Consider the following 24,644-nt stretch of genomic DNA (forward strand, 5'->3'; position numbering starts at 1 on the left):
GGAAATGATAAAACATCTGGCTATAGAATCATTCACAACTTAATATAAATGAACTAACCCAACTACTTCTCTTTTTACAATCACCTGAGATCTGTTGGCTTTCTAGATGAGGAATCTCCCTAGAAATAAAAGACCTGGATATGGTATAAAATGAGAGCATCTGACAGTGAGAAAATAACAGAAGACTGTAAGTTGAACTAGAAAGGCTATATAATATTGTACCCCAGAATGTGACTGTATTGGAGATAGGCCTTTAAAAAGGTAATTAAAATGCAGCTATTAGGGTGGGCCCTGACCAATGTCTTTATAAGAAGAAAAGATCAGGACTTGCAGAGAGACACCAAGGACACATGTACACAGAGATACAACCCTGTGAAGAGGCAGCAAGAGAGTGACTATTCGCAGACCAACCAGAGAAGCCTCAACAGGAAACCAGTCCTTGATCTTGAACTTCCAGCCTCCCGAACTGGGATAAAATAAATTCCTCTTGGGGTGCCTGGCTGATTCAGTTGGTAAAGCATGCAACTCTTGATCTTGAGGTTATAAGTTAAAGCTCCACATCGGGTACAGAGATTACTTAAAAAATAAAATCTTTAAATACATATATTCCTGTTGTTTAAGCCACCCAATCTATGACATTTTGTTAGAGCAGCTTGAGCTAAGACAGTGGGTAAGTCTAATGAATACTGACCGTTCAAAACAAATTAATAATGCCTTATGGGGGTTAAAAATGTTCAGAATTAAAATGCATGACAACAATAGTACAAAGTAAGAGGTAAATGGATGTAAAGTGTTTTAAGATCCTAGGATTATTACAGAAGTGATAAAATTAATCTTTGTATTAGACTGGATAAGAATACACACTATAATTCTGTAGTAACTACTTCTAAAAAATGATAGGATGTATAACTAATAATACAGGGAAAACATGCTATAATTTAAAATATTTGATTAATCCAAAGGAAGGCAATAAAAAGGAGAAAAGCACACATCTAACAGGTGGGTCAAACAGAAAACAATAAGATGGTAGCTATAAACCCAAGTATTTCAGCAATTACATCAAATACAAATGGACAAAATATGCCAATTAAAACAGTGTCAGAATAGATTTTTTTAAACTATGTGTTTACAAAGAGATATACCTTATATATAAAATGCTTAGCATGATGCCTGGCATATGGTGTCCCTGAAAAGGAACTGGTGGTAGAAGCTGTAATTAATATGATTGTGAGTGTAATTACCAGCTTCCTGAGGAACCAGGATGAAAGCTCATCTGAAGATGTATAAAGGGGGATGTGGCTAGTTCACAACTGTGCCAATTACTGGTCCACAGAATAGACATTAAAAGTTCTTTCCATGAAGGCACAATATGAGCTGAAACCAAATATTACATGATTTGCTTTAAAAAAAGTTTCCTTTATTAAGGTTCTATCAATAGAATTTACACTATGTTCAAACAGACTTATACATAATAAGTATTTGGAGGAAGTTCTCTATCCCATGGTGACCATTTACAGATTTTAATTACTTCACCAAACAAGAAAATTTTTTTTCATATTTAGCTAACTGTAAAGTACTCAGAGGCCGACATGGTGTTAGTTCAAAGTAAACTACTGGTACAGATATTTGAGTCCAAGTTTATAATCCAATGTTTCAAAGGTAATCTACCTGATTGCTAAACAGTCTTTCCCCAAAGCAAATCCAACTTTAATTACAAAAAGTTTCTATTTTTTTCTTGGAAATTTTAGAATGTTTAACTTGTGAGGAGAGTTCTTATTTTTTTATTTGAAAAATTTCAAATGACAGGAAACCTACAGAAAAGTTGCATGAATGAAACAAGGAAATACTTCAAACTGATTCTTCAATTTCTAACATTTGCCACATTTGCTGTATATTCTCTCTCCCTACGCACACACACACACACACACACACGCACGCATATGTAGCAATTGTTACTTTGCTGAGCCTTTTGAGAATTATAGACATCATCACTATTTACCCCTAAATATCTCAAGTTTCTATCTCCTAAAAAACAAGGAAATTTTCTTACATATCCACACTATAATTATCAAATTCAGGAAATTTAAACTTGATACACTAATATTGTATATTACATATATGTAATATATATATGTATATTTGAAAGTTGCTAACAGAATAGATCTTAAAAGTTCTCATCACAAGAAAAAAAAATTTTTTTAAGTTATCGTTATGGTAATCACCATACATTACAACATTAGTTTTTGATGTAGTGTTCCATGATTCATTGTTTGTGCATAACACCCAGTGCTCGACGCAGAATGTGCCCTTTAATACCCATCACCAGGCTAACCCATCCCCCCACCCACCTCCCCTCTAGAACCCTGTTTGTTTTTCAGAGTCCATCGTCTCTCATGGTTCGTCTCCCCCTCCGACTTACTCCCCTTCATTCTTCCCCACCTGCTATCTTCTTCTTTTTCTTTTTTCTTAACATATGTTGCGTTATTTGTTTCAGAAGTACAGATCTGTGATTCAACAGTCTTACACAATTCACAGCGCTCACCATAGCACATAACCTCCCCAATGTCTATCACCCAGCCACCCCATCCCTCCCACCCCCCACCACTTCAGCAACCCTCAGTTTGTTTCCTGAGATTAAGAATTCCTCATTATCAGTGAGGTCATATGATACATGTCTTTCTCTGATTGACTTATTTCACTCAGCATAACACCCACCAGTTCCATCCACGTTGTCGCAAATGGCAAAATCTCATTCCTTTTTATGGCTGTATAATATTCCATTGTGTATATATACCACATCTTCTTTATCCATTCATCTGTCGATGGACATCTTGGCTCTTACAAGAAAAAAATTTCTAAGTATGTGTGGTAGTAACTAGATTTATTGTGGTGATCATTTTACAATATATAAAAATACCAAATCACTATGTTGGACACCTAAAACTAATACAATGTTATATGTCAAATCATACTTCAATTTTTAAATAAATTAGTTAAAAAATTGATACACTACTGTTAACTAATGGAGTTAATATTTAAATTTTTGAAATCTAGCTCATATGTGATATCTTCAGGGAAACTTTTCCTGTCTCCCCTTCCTTCCCGATCATTTTATTTGGTCTTCTTCCCACCTTTTTACTTTCCATGTAATTTTAGTGTCATGTGTCACAGTCCAGTTAATTTCCTTTCTGTCTTCTCTCCTATCAGACCATGACATTCTGGAGGCCAGAAACTAGGTTTACTTATTTTTGTCTCCCCAGTGCCTAGTATAGTGCCAAGCACTAGCAGACACTCCAAAAATATTTTCTGAATGAATGAAATGTATGTATTGCATATACTTGGTTTGTTTCTTTGTTTCTTTACCCAAAGCACTATAACACTGATTTATGTTTAGCTTGTGGTCAACTTAAATATCATATTCCTTGTCTGCTATATTAATTAGACATGCTACATTACTACACACTTACCACAGAATTTCAGTCTGTTGGTTTATTTTTAGCTAAAACTTAATCCTTCCAGCCTCTGCCCAATCTACCTGTTACTGCCATAAACCAGTTGCATTCTAAAACTATTATTTTTGAAGGCATGTGAAGGATAAGAATACATTCTCATAAGAATTACAAAACACATGATTATATAAAAAGCAAACAAAAAGAGGTCAGAATTAATATTGTGGTATTTTAGGCTTCAAAGACTCTTCCTCCCCTATCTTTTTCACAGAGCCAGAAATGGGATTGGAGAAGCCACTGGAAGGGGAGAGGAGAAGAGAAAAGGTTGCTATAGCTTAATAATAAAAGCTGGCCTGTGTCAACACAGACATCATTTAGAAGAGAGCAGGCCCAACTCTATATGACAAAAGAGAAGAGAAATATTAAATAGTGACCTCCATTTACCCCCATATCTTCTGGATCTAAAGATTCTATCAAGAAACCTTCATTGAATGGTGTCTACTGCCCAATTCTCTGGTAAGTTCAATAATATATCCTGTCTTATCTTCACAACAAACCTGAGGATCATTGCCATTATCATCCCATTCTATAAATAGAAGAGGTTTAGAGATGCTACATGACCTGCGTGCAGCCACACAACTGTTTAGCATTTTACTGAATCTAAGTCGACTTTGATCACTCACCATTATTTTATGTTCCCCTAAGAAAGAAAAAATGCTGAAAGTTAAACTATGACAATATGCAAAAATGTTCTTGATTTTAGAATACGTCTCAATTTCAGACAAGTTAAAAATGTGTCTTCAAATTGGTGAAAAAAAGACAAGTGGTGGAGCTGGGACATGAACGTTGGTCTGTTCCTCCTTTCAGCTCAGTGCAAAGCTGGCTCCCACCTCGCTGAAGTCAGATAGAAACCAGAGTTTGTATCCTCTGTATTACGGGCAGACGGATGGGTACTGCTGATTCCAAAGGCTGGGTGGCTTTGAAGAAAAAGTGACATTTTTGACCATCCACCCAGATGAGAAGGATCAGGGTTTGCCTGCCCCCGGGGATGATGAGCTTTCCACGCCTAACAGTTGAAAGGCTTGAAAGAAGACATAGGAAAAGGCACCCGGGAGAGATAATATTCTCTCACTACAATGTGATGGGGAGCTGCAGGCAATGGATCGATCTAGCACCTGAAGGCCTTGACAAAGAAAGGTGCAGAGATTTGCCCAGGAGTGCAATGCATCAGGGCAGAATCTAAATTAAAATGTGGAGTTTCTCACTCCCGGGCCTGTGTGGGTCCACTTTGGCATGCCGCTTTCCCGGCACAACTGTGATTCTTGCTGAATAATTGAAAGCCCAGGCTTTGTCCATATCAGGAATATTACTGTTTGATTTTGTGGTCCCAAAGGGACAGCTACAAGCAGCTGATGCCTCTGCTGGTACTGAAACTGCTGCAGAATGTGGGAATTTTTCTAGTTTTCTATTGGAAAAATCTCCAGGCATTGCATTTGGGAAGTGGGGGCTTCTTAAGGTTTAAAAAACAGTGCAGGAGTATATGGGTGGGAAGGGCAAGAGGTTAGTGAGATGCTTTTCTATAAGACAAAATTGCATCTGAGCAATAAATTGTAAAAAAAATAATAATAATTATAAATGGGATAACCCAGCCCCTAAGGAATAGAGAAAATGCAGAATAACTTCCTGCTAATGGAAAGAGGCGAATTTTAATATGCATACCATACCAGGATAATACGGTTCAACCACAAGGACTACAAAAACAAGCTCCATTCCCCCCAGCTCACTCCAAGCAAAAGAAAAGAAAAAAATCACAAAGGCTGTTACAAAAGATAACTTCTCCAAATAGACATCCCCGGATGTGAATCCACAAATGAAGAAGACTGGCTGTAGTACCATCATATGAATAAAACCTGCGATCTCAGCCCAACAAATCCCCAAGTGGGTCACAGAGCGGAGGGCAGCGTCATGTCCAACAGGAGAGCTTGTGGTCCTTGCCATGTGTGTCCACAAACTCCCCTCCAAAAGGTTTCGTCGTTATTTCTCACAGAAATACTGTTGATCAAATATCTATGCTTTTATCATATCCAAAACAAGTTTGAAAGACTTGCCTTAAGAAAAACACAAACGCTTGAGTTCATCAAAATTCCCAGGTTGAGGCCACGGAACATAAGCAAAACATTTCTTCATATTTGATGGTGAAGAGCTTGATGAGAAAACAGAATTCTAGACCCAAACTTATAAAAAGGCACATGCGCCCGAGACCCCCCCCAAAGACAAAGCTTGTCATTCACACTTGCCTTTTTCTCTTTATTATCTCATCGCCATAGATGAAGTACATCATTACATATTAACACTGCCTATCTAACAAAAAAGAAAAAAAAAAGGAAGCCTTCATTTGTCTTCTGAAAGAGAGTAGCTCCGTGGAGTTAGTAAATGTGAAAATTAGTGAGGAATTTGTTTGAGGGATGAAGCAAATGAAAAAACAAGAGCGTAAAGATTCTTCAACTGCCTGAAGTTCCCGCTTTCCGTGAAGACAGGAGACCTGAGTTTAAGTCCTATCTCTATCATTTCCAGCCGTGTGAAGCCTGGCACCTCACTTGCCCACTCTGTGCCTCAGCACCTCACTATATGGTGGAGGGAAAAATGACCACATTCTTGTGGGGAGAGAAAAGGCCATGGCGAAAGTCCGTGCCTCGTGCCTGCACTCCATGAAGGTGAGTTGAACATTAATCTGGGGGCCAAAAAGAAATGTATTTTGCGGACAGCAGAGCAGTCTGAGCGGCAGCTTTGAAAAAGAGTCCTTTATCTCAAAATATTGTCGCCAAGAAAAAGTCTTCCTCATTTGCTGGCCAGCAAAGAATGAGTAACTTGAAGGCAAAGGCTACTTTTAATTCATTTCATTTCATTTCATTGAAGTATGTGTCTGTTTTTTATTTGAATTTTGGTTTGGGGCTTGTTGTTATTTTTGTTGGTTGGTTGGTTTGGTTTAGTTTTTCTGGTGTGTACCACATGTTAGGTGCTCAGTATGTGTTGAATGGAATTTAAAATGGGAGCAATTTGGTCAGGGACCCTGTCTTCCCTGTAATATACTGTATTCCCAGGACTTAACACAATGCCATGCATATATTACATTTTCAATGAATATTTGTTATATGACCAAATATTAGCTTTTAAAATCAGAATTTTTCAAGTTCTTTCCCTATTACGTGTTTATATTACCTTTCTGAATTCATTTTCACTACCAGGGCCCTCTTCCGTCATAGCAATTATGGCCTCTCTGTGGTGAAATAGAAAATCCAGACCCTAACTGACTTTCAGTATTTTATAAAACTTTATTGTCTCACCAATATCACGAAACTGTCTGTAATAAAATATTTTGTCCAGCTGTCTCCCTATTCATCTCTCAACTCTTTTCGCCTTAACAACCCACCTCCCTGAGCTCCTACCACATTATGTATTGCTGTCACTGGTAAAGCAGCCCCATAAAAGTCCCAAGAGCACCTGAGTCCCCCAACCTCTTGACCCAAGTCGACAAATTAATGTTTCCTCACCCAGAATCCATCTGCACACTTAAATAACAGAAATGCCATATAGCAAAGAGGAGAAAGGAACTCCTATCTTTAATTACGCCTCAGTCACAAGAGAGGTTATCAGAATTCTCTGAATCTAAAGGTAATACCAAATACCTGAGGTGAGTTTTCCTTCCATGAGGAAATGGAACACATCAGAGAATAGTCACACTTACTAGCTGTGACCCTGGGCAAGTTACTGAACTGCTCTGTCTCAAGTTCCTCATCTTAAAATCGAGATAATAGTACCTCCCTCACAGGGTTCTTAGGAGGATAAAGTGAGGGTTATCTTTTAAGACACTTAGGAGAAGGCTTTTAGTAAGTTCTATTAAGTTTTTTTTTTTTTTAATATTAGAGAAGGCTTTTGGCAAATGAGAAAGTGGCAAAAAAAAAAAAAAAAAAAGTCTTGGCAGTTGCCTCCTAAGCCACAACGTTCACAAGTGCACATAAACAATTCTCACAAGAATAAACAAATATCAAAGTCATTCTGTAGATGAACAAATATCAAAGTCATTCTGTAGATGCAGGGGAATGAGGCCGAGACAAAGTCTGTCCAAGCCCATGTGTGACATGAGACAGAGACAAGGATACTAAACATCCCTCATCCCATGACTAAAGGAGTACCTTCTGCTGCTTTACCAGTGAAAGCAATGGTCCCATTTTAATCCCCCTGCTTCCTGGATAAAACACTATCAGGTTATCCAGTCATCAGACTACCAGCACCCATCCAACACTGGTCTCTGCTTCTTTAAATGCTCCTTAGAATTACCGGCCACAAGCCCAGATCCTACAATAAGCCCCTCCGAATGGCTCTTAGCAACTTGCCCTAGAGTTCCCTGAGGGGCATCATCCCGGGCGGCAGCAAATAAGCAAACCTAACTTTGGTTTGGCTCCAGGTGTGTTCCTGGTGTTCTCTGTCTGGTGGACCATAGAGTATGTGTTTTTGTTGTTGTTTTGTTTTTTAAGTAGGCTCCATGCCCAACGTGGGGCTTGAACTCACAACCCTGAGGTCAAGAGTCTCATGCTCTACTGACTGAGCCAGCCAGGCACCCCACTGTGGACCGTGGTGTTCCTAACAACAACGAAACCAACAGCTCTTACTTATTGAGTGTCTGCTCTGAGCCAGAGACCTTCTAAAGTTGCTATACACGTGTTAACTTTTAATCCTCACAACAATCTGTGTTCCAGACTAAAGAAAATAAAATAACATTAGGAAGCAGAGAAGTCAGAATTCAAACCCAGTCTGTCTGACAGATGATGCTCTCCATCCCTGCATTCCCCTGCTTCCCTGAAGAGAGGGCAGGCAGTTGTCTAGGCAGGCTTGATATCCTGTCTCTTAAGTTGGAATGGAGCCCAGCACACTCCAATCCTGTTTGATTATTTCTGAGCTCATGTTTATTGTTGAAGGGATGAGAAAGAGAAAAAGGGATTGCATCATCCCTTCTAATGCAGTACAGTTACACGTTGCATTTGCAAACATATAAACTTGAAAACGGGCCTACTGGTTTTAAGTCTGGAGCTTAGGGGCACCTCGGTGGCTCAGTCGGTTAAGCATCCAACTCTTGACTTCAGCTCAGGTCACGATCTCAGGGTCTGGTGATTGAGCCCCACATTGGGCTCCACACTGAACGTGGAGCCTGCTTAAGATTCTCTCTCCTTCTCCCTCTGCCCTTCCCCTCTGTGCACACGGGTGCACTCTCTCGCTCTCAAAATAATTAATTAATTAATTAATTAAATTTGGAGCCTAGAACAGCTCAGATGAGAAAGCAGGATGGAAAAGAGGAAGGAGACAGTGTGGACTGTGAAATCTAGGAGAGCTGAATTCAGTCTGGCTGCAACCCTTCTAACACTGTGGACTTCAGGTGAGTTGCTTAACCCCTCCTACACTTGGCTTCCTAGCCCGTAAAATGGGCTCAGCACACCTACCTCAATGGGGGTGGGGGGGAAGTGCCTGCTGCAGGAAGACATTGGCTGTAGGACAGCTGTTACTGCTACCATCATGGAAAGTGGGAAATCTCAGTACCTGCAAAGAGGGTTTGCAATGGCTCACACACCCTGAGAAACCCCAGAAGGGTCCTTTTTGTGTTCGCTGAGAGTCACAGAAGCCATCAGGATCAGGAATGAGATGGGAAAGGGAAGAAAAAGAAAGGAGCCATTTTTTTAAATTTTTTTTTATTATGTTATGTTAATCACCATACATTACATCATTAGTTTTTGATGTAGTGTTCCATGATTCATTGTTTGTGTATTACACCCAGTGCTCCATTCAGTACGTGCCCTCCTTAATACCCAACACCAGGCTAACCCATTCCGCCCCCCCTCCTCCCCTCTGGAACCCTCAGTTTGTTTCTCAGAGTCCATAGAAAGGAGCCATTTTTAAATGAGGCAAGATCTTACTTGAGATCGTGTGCCTACCCATCCTAGAAGCCAACAGCACAGAGAAACAAATTAATGTTCTAGTTTCAGGACATTCTAATTTTTAGGAACTATAAGAATTCAAACCCGGAGGGACTTCAATTCACACCCACTGGACAACACATTTTCATCTTTGTGGTAATCCTGGAGACTGTATCAACGGGCTTCTGAAAGAGAATGGAAAAATATATACATACATATATATGTCTATCTGAAAAGAAAGCCGTAATTACTACCATAAATGAACAATTCCCTGTATTTGCCACAAATCTCTCTTTAATGAACTGCAACCTATTCATTAAATGAGAGGGAAAAAAATATGAGGACAGGAAATGGGAAAGGGTGGGCTATGGGGGCAGGAGAGAAGGTGGCAGAAATCACTTTATTTCAAACAGGAGGCAGTGAGACACAAATACAATCAAAGGGGTTAATCTAATCCCTTTGTGAAGCATTGAGTCAGAGAACAAGACAAAAACAAACCTGTGATCTGGAACTTCCCAAGCCCCCACTCGGGGGGATTAATGAGGAGTACACGGCTGTGAAATTACGTGCCCTCTGAGTCAGGAAAATGGTCCTACTGGTGCATGACCTTGAAATGAGGGGACGCAAACTTCACCTGATCCACAATTACCAAGCCCTGGGAGGAGGGGCTCAGGGAAGAGAGGGGGCATGAGGCTGTGCAAATGTTCAGAATATGAAAACCCACAAACCTCAACCAACCTGAGGCTTGAAGGGGGATCGAAACACAACATGAAATATTCAGAGGACTTTCAAAGGACGCTAGCATTTGTGTGGAAGCACAAGGGGGCAAGCCTGTCCTCTTTATTTACACGAAGTGGATATTTTGTGGCTGTTGTTATGGACTTAGCGATGTTTGTCTCTGTTCAATTTTCCCTTTGCAATGAAAAATTGTTGCGAGATGATTTCTAGTCTTAGCTGCTTTACATGACAGTATTATCAAGGATTCATCAAGAGGCCATCTGTCGAATTTATGAAAAAAATATGCAAAAACAAAACAGATGAAAAGGAAAGAGCAAGACAGACTGGTCCAGGGGAAGATAGATGTGGCAGCATGTGCCTCCGTGTGAAAATTACAGCATTTAAATGCTGCGGAATAAATTACCGTGCCGAAAACTTAGTGATGCTCTCCCACTGTAGATGCTGCCCTTACCATAAGATCATAATGAAATATATCACATATCAGATCACCCTTTCCTCAGACTATTACTATATTCTAATGAAAAATTAGGAGAGAAGAGACACATAAACCTCAAATGGGAGGGATGAAAATGAGCCAGAATGGATTTGCTCCAGTACCAAGCCATGAGAAGCTTCTCCAAAATGCACAGTCCATATGGAAATAAGAGCTTTGCCCCCCTATTTATTAGAAAGTCAATAAAATAAATTACAGATTGTGTGAAAAACTGAAATAATATATATTAAAATGACAGCGAGACTGGCCAAGCTTACAGCCAAATTAGATGGGCTGTAAAAACAATGTATTTCAGAAAGGAAATAGGAGGGGACATGAGGATATGTAGAAATGACCAGAGCTGCAGTGTTGCCCCCTGTAGGCGAGACGCAGAATCACATGCATATACTGTCCACTTGCTCCTGGAGAAGGAAGGACCCAGAGAGCAACTTGGCCAGATCTGAGCACGTGGGGACAGATGCCTAGCAGAGCACAGCAAGGGGGTAGCTCCCTTTGAAGTTTGCTTCCAGTCCCTAGCTCTCCTACTGGCTTCCTCCTCCCTTTGGGGGCCATCTTCCTTCCCAGTCCTCACCACCTCACCTACCCCTCCTAGAGTTTGATCAATAGGAAAACTTCTATTTTGGTGCCTTAAGGAGATGTTTAGCAGTCCTGCTAAATAACGTGTTAAATTATAAAGCTCCAAACACACAATAAAGATAATAGTTGGCATGGGCCCCTAAATTTCAAAGGAATGAGAGAAAAAAGCGAAGTCCTATCTCACCAAGAGCCAGTGAGGGTAATGAGCTCACTATAGAAAATGGTGAAAAATAATAGTACTAGCCAACACTAGTCAGCACTGTGCATTAAATAACTAATTTAACCCTTGCACTAACCCTATGAGATGATTTACCATTTATTACTGTTCCTCATTTCACAGATGGAGAAATTGAAGCACAATGAGATCTAAGTATCCCATCCAAAAATCACACAGCTATGGTACGGAGATTTGGGTTCAGAGCACGTGCTCCATTCCACCAAACTGTAATGCCTCCCATTAGGAAGGCAGCAGAGGTACCTCATTTATTTTGTTTGAAATGATACAAATTCTTCAATAAAGAAATATAAGAATAAAGATGATCCCTATGAAATTAAGTTAGACCATATCGTCCCTCAGACTGTTATAAACTACAATCCTAAACAGCCCCAGCTCTCTCTCCTAGTTCACTCTCTTTCTGTTAAGTTGCGGATACATATTTAGAAGTGTTTCCTTCTATCTATTATGGGACTAAATAAAATAGAGTAATGATAATAAAGGTAAAGAAATTTTAAAAATAAAGGCCAAGAATACTGTGTCAACAAAAGATGGAAGGTGAAAAAAGCAGCCCACAGGTCTCGTTTAAGGGAATTCCTTAGAACTAAATTAGGTCTTCCCAGGATGCTCTCCACTTTGACTTCCCATACTGGGAAATCCTGAAACATTTTAGATCTATGGTATAGGAGTTTGTAAACATTTTATCAATATAACCCCAAAGTTTCTGATCAACAATGAACAGCTGATTAAATATTTCCCACATCTGAACCAAGAGCCATGTGTATTTATTAAACCGAAGACTTCCAAGGGAGTAAATATTATTCTGAAAATGAAAAATAATTTCAGCATGCAAGTATGCAAATCAATGTTATCTGTCCTGGTCCTGGCAAGACATTTAAGTTGAAGTTTTCTTTTACGTATACTTCCAACATAAACAAAGAGTTGACCAAATTTAATTTTCAACTTCTCTTTTACCTTTTATGGAATTATGATTATCTGTAAATAAGCACTGGAGTATATCACTTCAGGAAGATTTCTGTCTCAATTCAGCTGTTACAGGTGGTAACAAGATTAACCACTTCTTTTGAAAAACACCAACTGGATATCCAATAATAGAATGGGTCCTCCTATGGAAGACCTCAGCCGCAGCAAGACTAGGTGATACCATCAGTCATCTGTCCCTCCCTTCTTTCACTCTCTCTTACAATGTCCTGCACAATAGACATTGACAACCCTTCCTAAACACATAAAAACCAATTCTGATATATTATTTTTCAAATTACAAGTATAGTGGAATCATACTCATTGGACATCTCATGTAAGGCCAGCCCTTAACCCTAAATTAACATCTGTCTAAAATGCCCCCAAAACTGGGAACAAGATGACAGACTGACCCTCTCATACCTGCTACTAACAAGTCCTTTGGCTTAATAAATCAAAATATCTACACTGATATAAGTAGCTTAGACTGAGTCAGATCTTCCCAATGTGTGAATTAGCCTAGGATGTAGCAAAACTACTTCCAGCTGCTCAGTAGCCTTAGACAAATCTGTAAATGGACTGGCACAAAATATTTTATTTACCAGCAGTGTTTATCCAAACACTTTCACTCTCAATTCTCCTGTCTCTCCTGTATCACCAGACTGGGAGGCACCCCGGTGGCCAAACATGAGCCGCGCATAACACATCATAAACAGGTGTAGAGAGTTGGCCTCTGGCTATCCAAGATCCCAGTACCTGGGATTACTTTCCATCCAGAAATGAATTGGTAATTTACATTTGATCAATTTTTATATGTGTGTAAGAGTTAAGTTTGCTCATTGAATTTGTAACCTGGCTTCATTCACCTGTCCTTGACTCACAGTTCCTGACAGACCTTGAAAAAGTATCCAGTATACATGAATTCACACAGACATCACTCCACACAGCTATTCCTAAAATACTAGCTCTTCTTGCTCTTCCATTATTTCAGTTTTGCTTCTGTCTCTACTTACCATTTACTCTACTTGTTAAATGAGAAATTCAGATTTTGATAGGCTCCATCCAGATGCATATTTGAAGTAGTTATTGATGATGTTTTCTCCTCTGAAATGCCCTGTATTTCCCATTCATCAACCCATCTTCTTTGGTCTCCTTCTAAACTAACCTCCTCCAGGAAGCATTCTTCAATTACCCTCACCCACAATGATCACTACTCTCTACTATTGTATTTTTTTCTCACATGGAGAAGCTACTTATGTATTCTTTATACACAGGGCCTTATACATCGATGTGTTTATTGGATTGAAGCAACTCCTTGATTTATTTTTTGTAATTTATCTACTTAACTAAAATTCATTTTTAACATTTATAAGTTAATTAATTTATAACACTTCTCCTATGTTAATATAAAAGTAAATCATTCAGGGATACTATCCTTCAACTTATAGCAGGAAAACACATAACATCATAGGCATTTCAAACTTGATCTGTCCTAAACAGAACTCTTATTTTTTATTCCCAGAAACTGTCCCTCTCCCAGCATTCATTATTTCTAAAAACGTCACCATCATTCACCCAGTTTCTTAAGCCAGAAATCCTGGATCATCCTTGCCTCTACTCTCTCTCTTGCTGACTCACTACTGGCATTTCTGAACACCTTGTTATACCAGCATCTGTAAAACGAGAAGAGCAATATTCACTAGCTTCGATTTTGGGGAAGGCTTTGATGCCTCTTCTGCAGTGAAACTTTTACACACACACACAAAAAAAATTCATAAAATGAAAAATAGGTGATTATTATAATACTGAGAACTAAACAGAGACTGAACATAACTGCTTCCAAAATATTCTAAGTTACCATATTTCATGGGGGGGGTATTTTTGTAGAATATACTTCAAATATTGAAGCATCTGCATTAAGGCTCCTACAATTATATTCAAAAAATGTAGATATAATAACCCTTAACATCTGCATAGGGCTAAACACGTGTCAGTCCTATTCTTAGTTTAACAAAAATATTTTATGTTCGTACTGTAGTTTATAATGGCTTTCATGCCCATCATGTCATTTCTCCCTTACCTCAGGATCATGACAACTATTACTGCATTTTACAGATGGAGGTGCTGGTTAATTTGCCCAAGGTCACTTAGTGTGTCACTGCTAAAATTCAACCCAGAACCTCAGTTTCCCAATGCCTGGTACAGTGCTAATATTATTAGAACTTTCTCTGGGCAATCCTTACCCTATGAAATCAGTAGAAGATCCCAAACATGTATATATTCTCACACACACACATACACAACACTGAGTTTCTTTTTTATCTTTAAAGATTTATTTATTTATTTTAGGGGGCGGGGAGGGGCAAAGGGAGAGGGAGAGAGAGGACCCCAAGAACACTCCCTACCAAGCACAGAGCCCGATGTGGGGCTCAATCCCATGATCCTGACCGAGATCATGACCTGAGCTGAAACCAAGAGTTGAGACGCTCAACCGACCGAGCCACCCAGGCACCCCTACCCACTGAGTCTCTTTATGGTCACCAAAGAGTCACGCTCTTTCCGGGGACCCACAGCCACCACTGAATTCAGTCATTTGCCTGTCTCACTCCCTAAGACTAGGGTATTTCATAAGAAAGCTGAAAGGTATCATCTAAGACCCCATTAATGCACATTAAATTAGTTTGCCAGTGCCTGACACCATCCCACAATGGAGTCTCTGACACCAGTAAGGGAGGCCGCCTAGCCTCCTTGGCTGGGCTCGTGGAGAGAGAGCTCAGCCTCAGGCATAGCAGTGCATGAAGCCAGAGCTATAAGGCAAACATCCTGAGGAGTCGTCCTGGCCTCCGGTTGTACCTGGGTCCATTTTGTTCATTTTAAAGCTACTGCGTTTAATAGAACAAATCTCTTTTGATCTGTGCCTGCTCGGCATGTGGAGAGAGGCTGAGAGAGTTCGTGTTATCTTAGTTTAATAACTGTTACACCAAATAAACATTATGCACACCACTCAGCCTTCTAGAAATGGAAAATAAATCATCACCAAAAAGCTTATTTTACAAACCCACAAATCATGAGAAATATAAATGCTTTCCTTTCTATTCCCATGTTTTAATAAAGACTCCCCCCTCCTTTTTTTCAGACTCACTCAATTACAATATCACTATCAGTTCACATTACAGGTCAGAGATATGGCGCTTAATGTATGTAGAGCCAGTTCTCCTCTCCTAATAACCTGTCATTCCGGGGATTTGAATGTCAGAACACAGCCTGCCGCAGTAATGCTACTCGGCAGCCCGATGATGAAAACTTTGGACAAATCATGAAGAACATTCCAGATCCACATCATCGGAAGGTTACCGGGGAGAGCCTTTCATTCTGCTTTGACCCCTTGATCTGACAAGTGACACCTACAAAATGAACAGCTCTCCAACTTAAATTGTTTAACTGTAGCCTGATCAGTTTTATTATCTTGCTAATCCGGATATCAGCCGTTTCATCAGAATGGAAGATATGCATATCATGAATTATTTTGACACGGGGACCTTTTAATTTTTGCCAGCAATATTTCACTGCCCCAATCAGGGCCTGCAGTCACTGGTGCCGTTCGCCTCCTGGGATGTCAGAGGACAGCACACTCCTGACAGCACCAAATCATCCGGGAGCTGGAATGAGCCGTTGCTGCAATTATTATTGTCTTCCGTAGTCATGCATTTCATTACAGCGCCGGCAGCCAGGGCCTTGGGGTTCAGGGCAGCCTTCTCCAGGAATCCCTGCCATTTTATGGGCTCACCAAGCTCTAGGGTGTGATTTCCCTTCTCCTTCCCCTCAGTAGACAAGGCGAGGTGAATTTCTAATAAAAACAAAACACTAGGTGGGGAATGCGGGAAGAGCAAGCTCAGTACAGGACATTAAGCAGCGGTGAGGCAGCTTGAATGGCCCACTTACAGTTTACAAAAGCAGTGGTTAATCGGTAATATGGTTTGCTACAGAGAGAAATAAAGAACAGTTTATCCTGGGGTGGAAAAAACACTCCTTTCTAAATTGCAAAGTGCTCAGAATGTTTTCTTAAAGAAAACTCCCTTTTCCCTTAGATGTGTTTCTTAATTTCTCTCTCCCCTGCTGACCATTTTCCTCTTTTGAATTTCCATCCTAAGAGGATCCAGCCCCACTCCAAGCCTGACCTCATGGTCTGCATCACCGACCTGTGCTTTGGCACTGTGCCATCATCTGCACTGAACAGCCCCCGGAAACACACTGTTATCTTTACTCTGAGGCGATTATAGATCCTGTCGCTCATCGAAACACAGAGCACCTTCTTCTTAAGTGCCCGTGGGAGAAAGTTTTTTCTAGTCTCACAAACAACTGGTCCGTGTTCACCTTGAGAGCACTGGGAATTATATAATTTATTATGCTTCCTTTCTTGAGAAGACGGCTAGAAACCTCAAAACTAAATTTGCTATTCCCCAAAATATTAAACATAGAACTACCATATGATCCAGCAACTCCACTCTGGGTATACATCCAAAAGAATTGAGAGCAAGGACTCAAACAGATATTTGTTCACCCATGTTGATAGCAGTATTATTCATAACAGCCAAGAGGTGGAAGTAACCTAAGTGTCCATTGATGGATGAATGAATAAACAAAGGGTGGCATATACATACAATAGAATGTTACTCAGCCTTGAAAAGTAGTGAAATTCTCACACAGGCTACAACGTGGATGAACCTTGACTACATATGCTAAATGAAGCCAGTCACAGAAGAGCACAAGTACTGTATGATTTCACTTCTATAAGATATCTAAAGTACTCAGATTCATAGAGAGAAGTAAAATGGTAATTTTACTTCTCCAGGGGCTGGAGAGAGAGAGAAATGAGAAGTTATTGTTTAAGAGGTACAGAGTTTCAGTTTGGGATGATGAAAAAGTTCTGGACATGGATGGAGGCAATGGTTGCAGAACAATGTGAATGTCCTTAGTGTCAGTGAACTACACACTTTAAAATAGGTAAAATGGTAAATTTTATGGGATGTTTACTTTACCACAGTTTTTTAAAAAATTAACTTTGCAGCCAATCTCTAGCAAATGTAAAGCATCCCATAGAATGCATATTTCTCTCATTACTGCCTTTATTTATTCTTCCTACGCTTACGTTATCTTTGCTTTATTTTCCTCACTCTTTTAAAATATTATTTTATTGTTGTGTGTTCGTTTTTACAGTACGATGACTTAAATTTTTTTTTTTGGCAGAACAAGGAAGGATTTCCATATCAAAAAGTACGCTCAGTCTGGCAAGACAAAACTGTTGGTGATTGTGTCCCAGAGAAAGAGTGAGAAATACACTATTTCAGAAGTCCATTAGTGACACTGAGATAAGAAGGGAAACCTCTGAGAGGGAAGACCAGGAAGTCTCACTCCCCGAGTTGGGGGGAACCCCTCCCTCCCCAGTGCCACCGGAAGACTTTGTACAGACTCCCCTGGGCCCTTTCGCTCAGCCCGGTATCAACCTGAGTCATTTCTCTCCCCCACTCCCAGCCAGCCTCATGGCGTTCTACCTGCACAGGCTCGCAGAGCCCCATGCTCAGAAGGGTGCTTGGCTTAGTGCTCTACTGTCAAAGAGTGAATTTCTTAATAACTTCTCAGCAAAGAGCTCCGGGTTTTCATTTTGGATCCCACAAATCCTGCAAAGTCGCAAATTATGTAATTGGTCTTACGTCCCCCAGACAGTAAGCATCTCAGGGGAAAGAAATCCATCTTACTTTTCTTTACATCACCAGCCCCGACCCCAGTGCTTGATAGGCAAGTCCACAGGAGAGAGTCAATAAATATTTGCTGCACAATGATGGAAACCGTAAGAAGCCCTTGTTTTCACAGTACTAAGTATTCCTTCTTAATGATCGTGTATCAAACCCACTCCAGAAAAAAAAGCCTGCAAACGCAGGAAGGAGAGGCTTCTTGGAGGAAAAGGAAGGTTTATGGATGTGACCAATAATAAAGAAGACACAGTGTCCCTTAGTCTTTGCTAGGCTGGAATCCATACATGGAATTCACCTCTGATGTGAGGAATGGGCTGTGTGTTGCAGCCTGAGCTCTAGTGGTCATACCCCAAGCTCCAGCCTAAGACAGAACCTTGCAGAGGTTCATCTCATATTGACACTGTTTTTTTTAAACTCTCCCATGATGTGATTTTCCCAGCTTCCCCAGATAACACAACTTAGCCACCCCATTATTCTTCACAGTTTCCCTGGGACATAAGGCTTTCATAGCTCTCCATTTAACAAGACAGAAATACAGAGAACGGGAACAGAGCTGGAAGAAAATCATGAGGAAAGGAAAGAGAAAGCGAAGCAAGGAAGACAGACATGCAGACAGAAAGAAAAACAGCCACTGTGGATCACGGCTCATGACTCACAGCTCACTTCAGGTGCAAGGCCTTTACGATATCCAACTTCCAGAGAAGGTTGTCCAGTAGCTGAGGCTTCCAGATCATTTATTTTCATTTCCCAGAACCTAAGAAAATATAAAGAAATATCAACCAAAGAATGGCCATTTAGGATCTTTGAAATCTGTCATATACTTTCTACCTACATTAGGATTAGGGGCCAGAGTAAATCCAAGACATTAATTTGAGTCAGTAAAGGGGAAACACAGAAAATTGGGTATGTGGAGGGTAAAGAGGGGATACAAGAGGAAACGGCGTCCAGGGCAGCGTTTTCTAATGTGCATACTTTCCCTAAGCCATCCCCCACCCACATGCTCACTCGGTTCCTAACAGCATCTTCATCTATTAAGATTCTATGAGACTGGCAGCAGGCTCCAAGATCAACAGTACCATCCACATATTCACTATTCCACTGGCAAGGCGAACAATTCCGAATATTAAAAGTAAAGCAACACGTTCTGCCATGTCTTTTGTATACAGACAGCTGAAGCTACGTGAAAGTTTGGCACCAAAAGGCCAAGTACCATATTTTCAACCACCCACACGCCAAACCCCATAATAACTACAGACTCTAGATGTGAAATTTTCAGACATTTGCAGTGAAGGAAAACTAATAGTCATGTTTCTTCATGTGCTTCCTTTCCTAACAGGGCAGTTTCTCAACTTTAAAACCTCGTCAATGTAAGCTAAAGAGAACAAAGGGTGCTGTGGAGATATTGTCACCAGATGTCAAATGGTGCTTATTTATTTAAACAGAAAACCCCACTTTGTACATTTGGTTCATTTAGTGGTATGTGCTCTGTAACAAGTATTTTTTATGAGTAAAAAGCTGCCATCAGTGTGCTTAAGTTACAATAGGGCTTCAGAAAAGTCTGTTAGCTGAGACTAAATATTGCTCTTTTTGCTTTTGGTTGAAATGTAAATTTCACTGCCATCCTCCCTCTATTATAGGAGAAACATTGTTGCTTAAAGTCATACCAGGACTAATACTTAGTTCTCCTTCTGTGGTCAAACCTAGAAGCAAAGATATTCAGTTCCCTGTGCTTTTTAAGGTAGGTATATATGCTACAGAGCATTGATTTTCTCAAACATGAACAACAGAAAACATATCAATTCCCTCCTGTGGGAATAACCAAGCTCCTGGGACCTGAATGAGCCATCAGAACCTACAGGCTGAGAGCTTGTGGTGCCCACTGAGTGAGGATAATAAAATGGGTTATCCAGCACTCCTCTGAGCCTCTGCAAATAAGGAGAATGTTAACTTGTTCTATAAAAGAAGGGCCTGTATGTCCCTCATTCAGCCAGAAAGAAAATGTAATTTTAGGTCAGACCCTGGTCAAGGAGTGTCTCCACCTGTCAAAGATGAGGTGTTTCAGATCCCCCTCCTACCAACAAGGTGAGAGACAGTTGGACAGAGATTACACCTGGCAAAGATTTGAAAAAGACAAAAAAGCTTCAGAGATAAGCAAATATAGAAGGAATGTATTCCTAGATTATCAAGTAATCAACACCAGATTCTACAGAGCACAGTGCAGAGTGCAATGGATAAAAAGCATTTTATAGAGAACTTTGAACAAGTACAAAAAAGATCTGTGTATTTTCTGGTGCCTTCGGGTCCCTGGTATAAGAAGTAATCTCACAGCACAGAAGGGCCTGAAGGATAAATGAAGGGGAGAACTTAGGACAATGGAAGAAGGGGATCCCTAGCTGAGTTTGAACAAAGACTATTTTCTTACTTATATTTGAAGTGTTTTCATCAGTTCCTGGATGAGGAGAAATTGGCAGATTAAACCAGCATTACTGTGTGTGTTATTATCATAATACACATATTAGATATATAATATCTAGTACATAATATAGTATCCATATAGGATAATACAGTATACATAATTTTATTTAATGTAACTTTTCAGTAAAATGTACATAGTTCTCATCTCATGCTATGCCTTACCCATTTTTAACTTTTCTTTTTCAAACCCAGGGTTATATAATCCATTCAACTTTATGTTAAAATTAGAAATCTAGATAAACAGGGCCAAAATAATATTGTAGTGAAGATTCAGACCTATTAGATATTATTTATCAGATATCCATTGATGGACTATCATAGATATCCGCTGGTGATGTGGCATCTCATACAGAATGCTAACTTAACTTCCTTCTCTATCAGGATAGTGGCTTACTTACATTTCCTAAGAAAACCCGCCACTATAAAACACCTAGAAATATGGATCATTTTTTAAATTCTTTTAAATGAATATATGATCCAAAAAAAGTAAGCAAAATCTCTGGGGACCAAAAATAAAGAGGAAACTGAAAACCCGAGTGGTGAGCCATCTCTGAGCTTTTTACTGAATTGAAAACATCCATTATTCACCAAAAGCAAGGCTGTGTTTTAATAAGGCCAAATAAGGACAGAACACAGGGCCTTGGGCCTAAATGTAGGTAGTTATAATGGAGTCCCCCTATAATCAGAAATTTTCAAAAATTTCAGAGAAAGAGGATGTGAGGGTGATCTTTTTTAAAAAAAAGATCTTATTCCTTTATTTGAGAGCACATGTGAGCAGGAGGAAGGGGCAGAGGGAGAAGCAGACCCCCCAGTGAGCAGGGAGCCCAGTGCGGGAGTCAATCCCAGGACCCCGGGATCATGACCTGAGCTGAAGGCAGATGCCCAACAGACTAAGCCACCCAGGCGCCCTGTGAGGGTGATCTTGCTACAACATCTGTCACCTCAATGATTGCCAGGGTTGATTCAGCAGATCTGGCTCACTAGGCGAGTGTCGCTGTCCTCCCTCACTGCTCCATGTGCATTACTCCCCAAGCTGAGACTGGGTCAAAGAGAACGACCTTCCCCGATTGAGAAGGACTACTCTTGGGTCAAAGGTATACAAATACCTGCACTCCCCTGTTAGAACCTCCAAACAAACTCTCAAGGTCCATTTGGAGGAGAACAAAGGGTAGTCAAGCTTCCAAGACTCCAGACACAACCAAATGAGGCTCTGCATGTGGCAGTCTTTCTTTAAAAAAAAAAAAAAAAAAAAAAAAAAAAGTTTTTCAGAGAAAGAGGAAGCTAAAAAAAATACCAAATCTCCAACTTTTAATCATAATATTATCTATTTTCAATCCCAGTCTATACCTTAGGTTTAAAAAACAAAAAACAGAGGCGCCTGGGTAGCTCAGTCAGTTAAGCGACCAACTCTTGATTTCAGCTCAGGGCAGGGTCTTGGGATCCAGCCCTGCATTGGGCTTCATGCTCAGCAGGGAGGCTGCTTGAGATTCTCTCTTTCCCTCTCTCTCTGCTTCTCCCCCTTTTCTCTCTCTCTCTCTCTCAAATAAATCTTAAAAAAAAAAAAATAGGGGCACCTGGGTGGCTCAGTAGGTTGGGCGACCAACTCTTAGTTTGGGTTCAGGTCATGATCTCATGGGTCATGGGATCAAGCCCTGCACTGAGCTCTGTACTCAGCAGGGAGTCTGCTTAAAGGATTCTCTCCCTGTGCCGCTCCCCCCACATGCTCACGTTTTCTCTCTCTCAAATAAATCTTTAAAAAAATAAAAAAAGAAATTAAAAAAAAAATACCAGCTCTAGAGGGCACATGATGTGATAAGCACTGGGTATTATGTAAGACTGATGAATACTGAACTCTACCTCTGAAACTAATAATACACTCTATCCTAATTAATTGAATTTAAATTTAAAAAAAAACAATATCAGCTCTACTGTTGGAGAATGTATACAGGCCTGTATCATGGTCCAGAAATTTGAGATATCAACATAAAAAATAGTACCTAACTTGTAATACTCCTCTAAAACACCTAAAAGAACCAAACATAAAATCTCCCTTAAGAGATACAGCCTCAATACTGACAATCAAGGGTCACAAAGGTAACTCTATGTATCCTATTTTGAGGAACTGCCAAACTGCTTTTCAAAGTGGCTACAAAATTTTATATTCCCACCAGCAATGCATTTAACTGTCAATTTCTCCACATCCTTGGCAACATTTGTTATTGTCTTCCTTGTTTTAGCAATCCTAGTGGGTGTGAAGTGGTATGGCACTGTGGTTTTATCTTTTCTCTAATGGGTAATGATATGGAGCATCTTTTAATGTGCTTATTGGCCATTTGTATATCTCCTATGGGTAAATATCTACTCAAATCATTGGCCCGTTTTTAAATTGGACTATATGTGCTGGTTTTGTTGTTCATTTGTAAAAGTTCTTTATATATTCTGAACACAAGTTTTTAGTCAAATGTATTATTTACACATATTTTCTTCCATTTTGTGGATTACATTTTCACTTTTTTTTATAAAAAAAGTCTGTTGAGGCCCAAAAGTTTTTGAATTTTAAATAGATTTTACTTTTTAGAGCAATTTTAGGTTTGCAGCAAAACTAACTAGAAACTACAGAGATTTCCCATCCTGCCCCCACTTATGCATGGCCTCCTCCATTATTAACATCCCCCCATCAGAGTGGTACATTTGTTAAAACTGATGACCTTACAATGACACCATTATCATCCGAAATCCATAGTTTACATTACAGTTCACTCTTGGTGTTGTACGGTCTACTGGTTTGGACAAATGCATAATAACAAGTTCACCATTATAGTATCATACAGAGTAGTTTTGCTACCCTAAAAATCCTCAGTGCTCCAACTGTTCATCTTTCCTTCCCCTTAAATCCTGGCAACCACTGCTCTTTTTACTGTCTCCATAGTTTTCCCTTTTCCAGAATATCATATAGTTGGAATCATACAATATATAGTATTTCCAGACTGGCTTCTTTCACTTAGTAGCATGCATTTAAGCTTCCTTCATGTTTTTTCATGGCTTGATAGCTCATTTCTTTTTAGTGTTGAATAACAATCCACTGTTTGGTTGTACCACAATTTATTTACCTATTCACTTACTGAAGGGCATCTTGATTGCTTCAAGTTTTGACAATTATGAATACAGCTGCTATAAACATATTATGAATACAGATGCTATAAACATCCATGTTCAGATTTTTGTGTGGACGTAAATTTTCAACTCCTTTGCTTAAATACCAATAAGCATGATCGCTAGCTTATACGGTAAGAGTACATTTACTTTTGTAGGAAACTACCAAATATCTTCCAAAGTAGCTGTATCATTTTGTGTTCCCACTAGCAATGAATGACAGTTCCCGTATTCATTCATTATTTAATACTGAAGGAGAAGTTAGAGAACATTCCTTGACTTCAAGACTTACTATAAAGATACAGTTATTAAGACAGTGTGGTATTGGGGCGCCTGGGTGGCTCAGTCGGTTAAGCGTTTGCCTTCAGCAGGAAGCCTGCTTCTCCCTCTCCCACTCCCCCTGTTTGTGTTCCCTCTCTCTCTGTGTCTCTATCAAATAAATAAATCTTTAAAAAAAAAAGACAGTGTGGTATTGGTAAAATCCAAATCCCCGCATTTGGTGTTTTCAATGTTCTGGATTTTGACCATTCTAATAGGTGTGCAGTGATATTTTACTGTTGTGTTAATGTGCATTTTCCTGATGACAAAAGATGTGAAGCATCTTTTCATATGTTTATCGTATGTATATAGTTGGGAGGTATCTATTAAAGATCTTTGGTCAATTTTTTAGATGGGTTGTTTTCTTATTGAGTTTTAGGAGCTCTTTTTGTATTTTGGTTAACAGTCCTTTATCAGATATTTCTTTTGCAAATTTTTTCTCCCAGTCTGTGGCTTGTCTTCTCACTCTTTTGTCTTTGCAGAGAAGTTTTTAATTTTAATAAAGTCCAGATTATCAATTATTTCTTT

General features: G+C 39.6%; 1 long non-coding RNA gene across 1 annotated transcript in view; it reads right to left on the bottom strand.

Moving 5' to 3' along the window:
* The window catches only part of LOC141372799 (uncharacterized), a 355,986-nt gene that overhangs the window by 259,776 nt on the left and 71,566 nt on the right, over positions 1-24,644 (bottom strand). The window contains exon 3 of the long non-coding RNA XR_012378222.1: positions 18,827-18,924. This is a non-coding gene — a long non-coding RNA (uncharacterized lncRNA). The remainder of the gene's footprint in view (positions 1-18,826; positions 18,925-24,644) is intronic.

The sequence above is a fragment of the Callorhinus ursinus genome, unplaced genomic scaffold (genome assembly GCF_003265705.2).
Source record: "Callorhinus ursinus isolate GAN/ISIS: 27379988/994484 unplaced genomic scaffold, GSC_fseal_2.0 scaffold5, whole genome shotgun sequence".
NCBI classification, from domain to species: Eukaryota; Metazoa; Chordata; class Mammalia; order Carnivora; family Otariidae; genus Callorhinus; species Callorhinus ursinus.